Genomic DNA, 8,739 nt, shown 5'->3' on the forward strand with positions numbered 1-8,739 from the left:
CAATGGCAATTGGCCCCTAAAACGTAAACCTTGTTGTTTTGACTAGAGCCCAATGCCCATTGTCTCCAAGCATCCATTATTTCTAGGCCCAGTCGTCTACTGTTATTCATGAATTTTTTTGGAAATCAGTAACATATTTTTTTAATCAGTACGCAGTGGCTCATTTCATCGAAGATGACACTGTAGAAGTGGTCTTAACCTTGTGGTTAAGGAAAGAGGGAGCTAAATGTTACTATCCGCCAAAGGGACCGTCATATTTCTTCAGAGCGTTAAAAAATTCAGTAACACCTGATAATTCTTGGTCAGATATGTAAGTACGTTTAGGTAGTTTTTTTAAGTCTAATATGCTGATTTTTTTATAAATTAAAAATTTACTTTGTTTAATTATCAATTTATAAAATTAATGTCTACTTATTATATTTACAATGATAGTCTAACCGCCTTCAAAGTGTCTAGCACGCTAATGATGAAGAGAGGCACTTTGAAACTTGTCAGACTATTATGGTTTATATCATTTGATTTTATTGAATATGCAAATTTGACAAAAACATTTATTGTATAAATAAGGGATGTATACTAGCTAACCAATATTAAAATTTCAGATGATTATGAAAAAGCAATGGAAAAAGCCAATAGGAGCAGGGATGATATAGAAATTTCTAAAAGTGCGGACAGTGAAGAACTAAAGAAAAGGAGAGTAAAAATACCTATAACCGTTCCAATGGAAAGAGACAGTGGTGATGAAAGCCAGGTGACTTCAAATACCCCGAAGTTGAAAAAGAGGAAAACCAATAAAGAAGTATACGAAGTACCTGCAGCTCCGATTTTCCCGAGTCTTACATTGAATGGTAAATTTTTATAAATAATTTAATATTTGTATAGGGATTTAAATGTTATTTCTTTCTATTTAGGGGATAATACATTAGAAGTCAAAGAACAAAATGCAAAGTTGCTAGAAAAACAGCATGACGATTTTTTAATAGAGTGCTCCAAAAACAACTGTTACGTTTCATTTATCGAAACGTTTAACCACTGACGGTTTTTTATACATTTAATATTAAATATTTCAGACGAATCCCTAAAGTCAGCAGTAGGCCAGACCCAAATATGAAGAGAAAGGAAAATATTGCATATGCAAGCGACTTTTCAAGTGATAATGGTTAATATCTTTTTGCAAGTTTATAATTAAATAATCTCGTAAAATAAAAATAACAATTATAGATTCAAACCAAGAATGTAACAGCTCTAGTGAATTTTCTGAGGAAGTCCGTCCACCAAGTAATTGAATCTAAATTGAGCTATTTGGTTTTTAGTTATAGTGAAATTTTTATTTTAGGTAAAAGACGAAACATCGACTCGGTTAGGCCTTCAAACTTCAGGGCTTCAACTGAATCTGAGAGCGACTTTGATGCCCAAGAGAAACCACAAAAAATATCTAGTAGGTTCTACGTGTTAATTTTTTCTCTCATAAAAAACCGAATGAGTTAACGTTGATATTAGAACTAAATGATACGCTGTGTAAGTCAAAAGCTGTTGAACGATCTTTAGTAGAAACCAATGTCAGCGTTTACTCATCGCTGAGAGTTATTGAACGTGTCGTTCCCTTTAAGTACTTAGCAGTTGGAACATGGCTGTTTGTTAGCCCCCTCCACGCTAAGAGGTGTATGAACCAAGCCTAAAATCTTTAATCCGGTAATTGGCGCCTTTGAAAATATTTAGTGCCCACGTTTGGTCGCTTGTTACATACCCGCGGACAGCCCAAAGAGTTAAAATACATACTGTTTACTACTCCATTTCCACCCGCCAAGTTGCATTTCCCTTTAAACACATTTTGCAGTTAATGTAAAATTATTTATTAGTTAAATTCCCTCTTTTAGGTAAATTGAAGTCAAGTCAAAGGGATAGACATTGTAATTTCAAAAGAACAAAATGTGGGTGTAAAGTTTCTTCTAAATTTTCACAATCCATTCTAATTAAATTTGAAATCACTTGTAGCTAATAAAGAAAAATGTCAGAACTTAAAAGAAACGGTCGAAACGAGTAAACCTTCACATTATTACTTTGTGGTAGCTAATTTCTAATTAGCTTTTTCAGAGTTTCGAAAACAGGTTATTTACAAGATTCAAGTTTTGAAGCAACAAATTGAACATTTAACAGCTATCTGTGTAAAAATGTCTACAGCCATATCTAGCAACCACCAGCTAGAGATAGAAGATGTTCTTTTTCTAATTTTGCCTTTAAAAACTTCGGAGGACATAAAAAATCTCGAGGATAAGTTAGAAGAGCCAGAAAATTTAAAAAAAAATGGTAAGTCCACTAACATTGTATTGGTCATATATCATATGCTGACTTTAAAAATTATGCGTAGGTTACTAAACTGTCATCCTGGGGTGGAAGCAACCCAAAAAACACTACAAGAAGAATACTTAAAGAAACGATTGGACATGACTTGTCATTAAACATAAATTAGATTGGGGCCAATGGCAAGTGTGCCTTAAAAATTTGAAACTTTTAAAAGCAATTAAAGGTATGTCTTGGAGATTTATTATTTTTATATTTGCACTTCTGAGTAACAATCCCTGGCTGAATTTACTTTATTTATAGAAACCATTATATTGCTAAAATGGTAGGCATGTGCGAATATTGATTTTGGGTTTTCGGGTCGAGTATCGGGTATTTAAAATTTTGCTTTTCGAGTATCGGGTCGAGTATCGGGTATTTAAAATTTTGCTTTTCGAGTATCGGGTCGAGTATCTAAAATTAATCGGGTTTTCGAGTATTTAGGCTTAGATTAAAAAAGGGGTTTCGAGTACTCGAGTAACCTCGGGTACTTGAGTAACTTCGAGTACTTGCATAATTATGCTTAGCTAAAAATTATGGTTCGAGTATTCAGTTCTAAATTTTATTAGGAAAAAACAAAGTTCACTTTCAAAACTGGTGAATTAACACTGAGTCATATTTAAAGCTTTTAAATATACTACACTACTGAGCCTAACTTTCCAAACTAAATTTAAATCACCTACAAAAGGTTGGTGACTAGTGATTAACAAGCTACCAAAAAGTACTGGGAGGTGAGGGAACTTTAAGTTATGGTTTTGCTTTTAATTTCAGTTTCATTTTGTACCTTTACTTGCTTTTAAAACAATATCCAATCAGGAAGAACCTAAGAATTTATTCTGACTCTTCAACCAATTAGAGGGTTTAAGGCCAAGCCAAAAAAAAGGTTTTTTTTTTGGAAAAAATCCATAAAACGTAACGGGTTTTTTTTTCGAATATTCCGCCGAAAACTCGCGGGTAGGGCCTTTGCAAAATTTGGCCTTTCGGGTACCCGAAAATCTAAGCCTATGCTTTGAGTTTAGACCCGAAACTTTTTCGGGTTTTTTTATAAGAATTTTCGGGTATCGAGGCGAGTACCCGACTCGATACTCGAACGAGTACTCGATTAAAATGGGGTGCTCGCACATGCCTATCTAATAGTTAAATATATGTTAGTATATTTTTGCCACAGTTAATTCATGGTTTTAAAAAGTTAGGGACCAATAAAGAATTTGTTACTAGTTACAACTTTAAGGGTTTTCAAAGACTAAATAAGAAATATGTTTTTTCACAAACTCTTAATATTTTTTTTAATTGTCATAGATGGTGTTCGATCAAACTCAAAATCCGCTAGAGTCACAGATTTTGAGATCGAGCAACACATTAGAGACTGGCTGAAACACGCTAAAGATCGTAACGACGGAAGGAAAACTAGAGAAAAAGTTGTAGATAAATAAATATCAAATTGTGTATTTTTGCTATTGTAATAAAACATTTTAAATAAAAACAAAGGATTGTAATAATTTTAATAATAATATAACTTGTAACTTCCTTCCCTTCACTAAAATTTTTTAAATCTACTGCCAAATGGGTAGCCGTTTTCGGATCGGGCAGGGGTCGATTAGGCTTCATTACCATTAATCAGCCTACTACTAAATGGGTAGTCTTTTTTGAGTCAGCTAATAGTCGAGAAGGCGTCCTATCCGACGCTAATTCGTACACTAAATGGGTAGTCGTCTGGTAGTCGGCTCACAGTCGAGAAGGCGCCCTATCCAACTCTCATTCGTACACGAAATGGGTAGTCGTCTGGTAGTCGGCTCACAGTCGAGAAGGCGCCCTATCCGACTCTCACTCATACACGAAATGGGTAGTCGTCTGGTAGTCGGCTCACAGTCGAGAAGGCGTCCTATCCGACTCTCATTCGTACACGAAATGGGTAGTCGTCTGGTAGTCGGCTCACAGTCGAGAAGGCGCCCTATCCGACTCTCACTCATACACGAAATTTGTAGTCGTCTGGTAGTCGGCTCACAGTCGAGAAGGCGTCCTATCCGACTTTCATTCGTACACGAAATGGGTAGTCGTCTGGTAGTCGGCTCACAGTCAAGAAGGCGTCCTATCCGACTCTCATTCGTACACGAAATTGGTAGTCGTCTGTAAGTCGGCTCACAGTCGATCCGACTATTTTACGACCGTCCATAGGGTAGCCATTGCTGAGGACATCGACTTCAATGGCCCGACTGTGCGAATAGCTCGCCAACCGACCCTTTTTATTTCCGCCGGTCCGACTGTTTTTTGCAACTGGGGAGATTTCAAATTAATATGCGATAGTCTTAGTTTTGGGTATAGTCTTGGAATTCGATTTACATCACTATTGTAAACTTTTCTAATGTGGTCCCAAAGTATGTGCTTTTTATTTTTCAATAAAAGTCTTGTAGGAACTTCAACTTTAGGTTTCTTTGGCACTTCATCTTTAGGTTTCTTTGCCAGAGTTTTACTTTTTCTTTTAATTTTTGGCTTTTTAATCATTGTGCTGCTTTCTACATTGTTTCGCCCAGTCTTCATCAGGTGGGGATTGTCAAATAGGAAATATAGTTTTCTTGGGTTTTGTTCATTATCAAAATAATTAAGGCCATAATGGGCCAAGCTGCCGTCATCAGGATTTACCATATTATTCCTAAAAAAAAGATCGATTTGAATTGGCACCATCTCCAATAACTGTCAATACACGACAGTCCATGGCCTCTAATCGTTCAATGGCTTCCCATATAAGGGCATTCAGGTCTTCGGCATGGAGTCCGCTACATGGAAAAAAGGCCAAGGAGAACTGCAATTTGCTCGTTATACCTTTGACCATAATTTGCAATACATTGGTTGCTAGGTCAATGTTGTTTTTCTTCTTTTCATCATTGGCAATGTTTATTTGTCTTGTTTCATTTAGTGTTTCACCGAGGTCCACAAAACCTACAAGGTCACCACTTGTTCGCTTGTACACTAGCTCTTCTTTGATTTTCATTTCGTCAATTAAGATAGAAACATATTTAGCGTGCTCTTCATCAAAACAATGCAGTTCTTCCATTCGATTTTTCAAAATAGTAAATGATTCTGTTTGAAATCCTGGTTTTGCAGTCAAAGGTAACGAATAATTATACAGTGTTTTTTGACAAGGTTATTTTAAGGCATTTGTTTTCCTTAACCATTCATATGCGGAAGGTGATTTAGTATGTATTAGTAAACACCATTTAATTACACTTGGGTGCCATCTTCGCGCTCTACTATTTTTGACTTTAAGGGCAGCTAGCTGCTGTTTTAAGAAAGTTTTCGAGAAGTCTTTAGCAGAATCCATATTTGTTTTCACAATTCGTTCAAAAATATCTATATCTTCCTTTGATATTATATGCCCATTTTCTTGAATCAACTTACGGTATTTTTGTCTTAGTATTTTAGTTTGTTTTTAAAAATACATTTCTCTTCTCTTTCCAGTTTTGACACTAGAAATTAACTGACTTTTAATCATAAAACTTAGTTTCTTTTTAGGAGTGCACGTCTTATTTCTCGACGTAAGTTTACGTAGAACATTGCGGTGTTTTTTGCAATGTTCACATCTTCTAACCCTACCATCGTTTTTGAACACTAGTAAACATTTCGTTGAGTATAGAGAGTCATTTAGGTTATTATAAATGCCACTTCCAATTCAGAGCATATTTGGGAAATCAGTCTTCAAGTTTCCCGGGCAAACACAGTATTTTTCAAGGTTATCCCAGATTTTCGGAATTTCCATAACGTCTACAATTTTACTTTTCAGTTCCTCCATAATAAAATGTGTAGAAAGCACCTCCTTGCCAAGTATAGTTAACCGAGTAGTTTGATCTTTATTGATATAACATGATAATTCCAGAAGCTCCCCTTTGGCTTTCGAATATTTTGCGTACTCCGTTCCATAGAAAGTAGTCCAATTTTTGTGGCAACCAAACTTCTTATTTAATAGCTCAATAGAAAATTGAGGAATGTCTGCAACCTGGGAAATTTAAAATTATATTGCTGATATTCTACAAATGAAATATTGCAAAGAAATGTTACGTTACATTTTCTTGAACGACTTTCACATTTTCAGATTGTAAACCAGAAGTTCGTAATGAAATATCATGAATCTGTTTAATCTTTTTGATGGTATTTTCGTCTTGGAATGGATTACTTCTTTTAAGAGTCACCTTAAGGAATGCGGATATTAGTACGTTAAGCTTATCAAGTTTTTATTAAATTTAATGCCTCACATTTAAGCTTGCACCAGGTTCATCAACAGTTGTCTCTGTCAAGTTGGTATGATCTTGGTATAGAAACGTCATAGAAGAAATGATGCCATTATCCTTTGCCTAAAATAGTAGGTTATATAGATTTGTAAGAGACCAGGTTTGTATAGTTAAAATGTTTTGTCATACATTTGAATACTCATTTTCCAGTTTACCGATTGTTTTGAGCATCTGGTTATTATTATTATTAGAGTTGTCAACTAAATCATGGCTATTTGTTTGTTTGTTGACAACTGGAATTACATCAAAATTATTTTGGACAATAACTTTTCTGCGATCATTAAAGATAACCACCTAGAGGTACACAAACAGTAAATTTTGTTATATATTTATAATAAATATAAAGGGAATAATGTGTGCTTACTTTTCCATTAAGTTGAATAGGATTAGGGTTTAGTTTTGTTGGTCCTTCCTTATCAAGAAAGTGTTTTTAACAAACATACCGAGGAGTTTTGGAGTAGTAAAATTTTTCAGAGGAAGCTAAGTCCCAAACGTCCCAACCACTGGCTTTCAACCAACGTTCAAACAATATTGGTTGTTTTTGAGGGTTTGGATACCGATAATATTTCAAACTTGTATCTTTCTGAACCGTGTATCACTCTTACAATCACCATAAAAGCATTTTTTAGGTGCCATTGCGAAAGTTAATTAAAAAACTCTGAAAATCACACCGCGAAGGGAATCGCCATCTTGTACTAGATTTTTAACTCCCGCGAATGACACACGGGGGCGTAGCAGTCGAATAGCGCGACAGTTAAACAAGAAATCCTCTATGGGGCTTTAGTATAACATAACGAGTCCTGTAGTAGTTTGTCCATGGTCTCGTAACGTAAAGAGCAAAATTTCAACAAGTGGGCTAAGACCACTTTTTTTTATAAAATCAACTATTTTTTGTCATTTTTATGGGTTTTATTCCGAATATGGGAGCGGTTACGATAGGAAAACTTGATAACGGGCCGATGATGTAAATTAGTTCGTTCTCAGTTAAACGCAAATCAATTCTTGTTTCCACCCAATAGGCAAAAACATTAAAGCATGAAAGAATAGAAAACTTAGGAAACTGCTACACTTAAAAATATTTTCTTTATTCAAAAATTGGAGCTTTAGGACCGCGGCCCTTCGTCAGCCGACACATCAAAGACTACTACTAAATATTTTTTAAATTTCACTTCACAAATTATTTATGAAAGTTAGACAAATACTACCCTTATGGTTTTTTATTCCTACTATACTATTTAAAGAATTTTTTAAATTATGCTTAAGCTCCCATTGTCTAAATTTATTTGCCCCTTATTTCAATATATACTGCTTCTTTGAAACACCGTTTATACCACGCTGTTTTTAGAGATTATAAAACTGCGATAGAGTAAAAGAGCATGTAAATAAAAACCTCTTTATTTTCCGAGCATTCGTACCCTTTATCTTTCTTGTCATTAAATGCGAACCACCGTTGTCCTGGTCGGACAGAATAACAAACGTTATTACCAGCTTCTATTCCCACAGCCCCACCGAAATAGAAGGTCTGATTGAAAGTTATGATTTGGGGTATAGATTTTAATTTCGTCATTTTTCTATGCTCATCTTCTGCGGTAAGTTCGGTAACACCTTTAATTTTAATGAAAAATCCTATTTCGCAGTCATACGCATTCTGCGATATTTCCCTAGTACCAGAGCAATTTAATTCACTTTATGAAATCTCAATAGGAAATTTTGCAATGTATTGATCCATGAAATTTTGCAATTGGGATATTTTGTCCATTGGACAATCCACTACGATGACAGAATGGTTTATTGTCATGTAAGGAGTCGGACAATCTGAGGAACTGCAATTGTTCTCCTCTATGCAGCCTTTATAATCCACAAAAAATGTTTGCGCCAACTTCATCGGGGACCTTTCACATTATATAAAAACTATCCCACTAGGATATGATTTGTTATCTACAAGATCTATTAGCAATTGTGCTCTCTTAGTGTACGTTGTCTTTGTGATTTTGTATTGATTCGCAAAAAAAGCTACGAATTTGAAAAAAATCGTCTCCGAATAGTTTATAGCATCTCTCATATTTTCTATGTCGCAATACAAGACCGAAAAAATTTGGACAAGACTGTCAAAGGC

General features: G+C 35.0%; 1 long non-coding RNA gene across 1 annotated transcript; it reads left to right on the plus strand.

The window, feature by feature from the left end:
* Positions 1–1,229: 1,229 nt before the first annotated feature.
* On the plus strand, positions 1,230–1,939 carry LOC149966176 (uncharacterized). Its single transcript, XR_016480766.1, has 3 exons — positions 1,230–1,278; positions 1,337–1,438; positions 1,878–1,939. It is a non-coding gene; the product is annotated as an uncharacterized LOC149966176 (long non-coding RNA).
* Positions 1,940–8,739: the final 6,800 nt, after the last annotated feature.

This window comes from Leiobunum rupestre, chromosome 1, assembly GCF_980474605.1.
Source record: "Leiobunum rupestre chromosome 1, qqLeiRupe1.1.hap1, whole genome shotgun sequence".
Taxonomy (NCBI): Eukaryota; Metazoa; Arthropoda; class Arachnida; order Opiliones; family Sclerosomatidae; genus Leiobunum; species Leiobunum rupestre.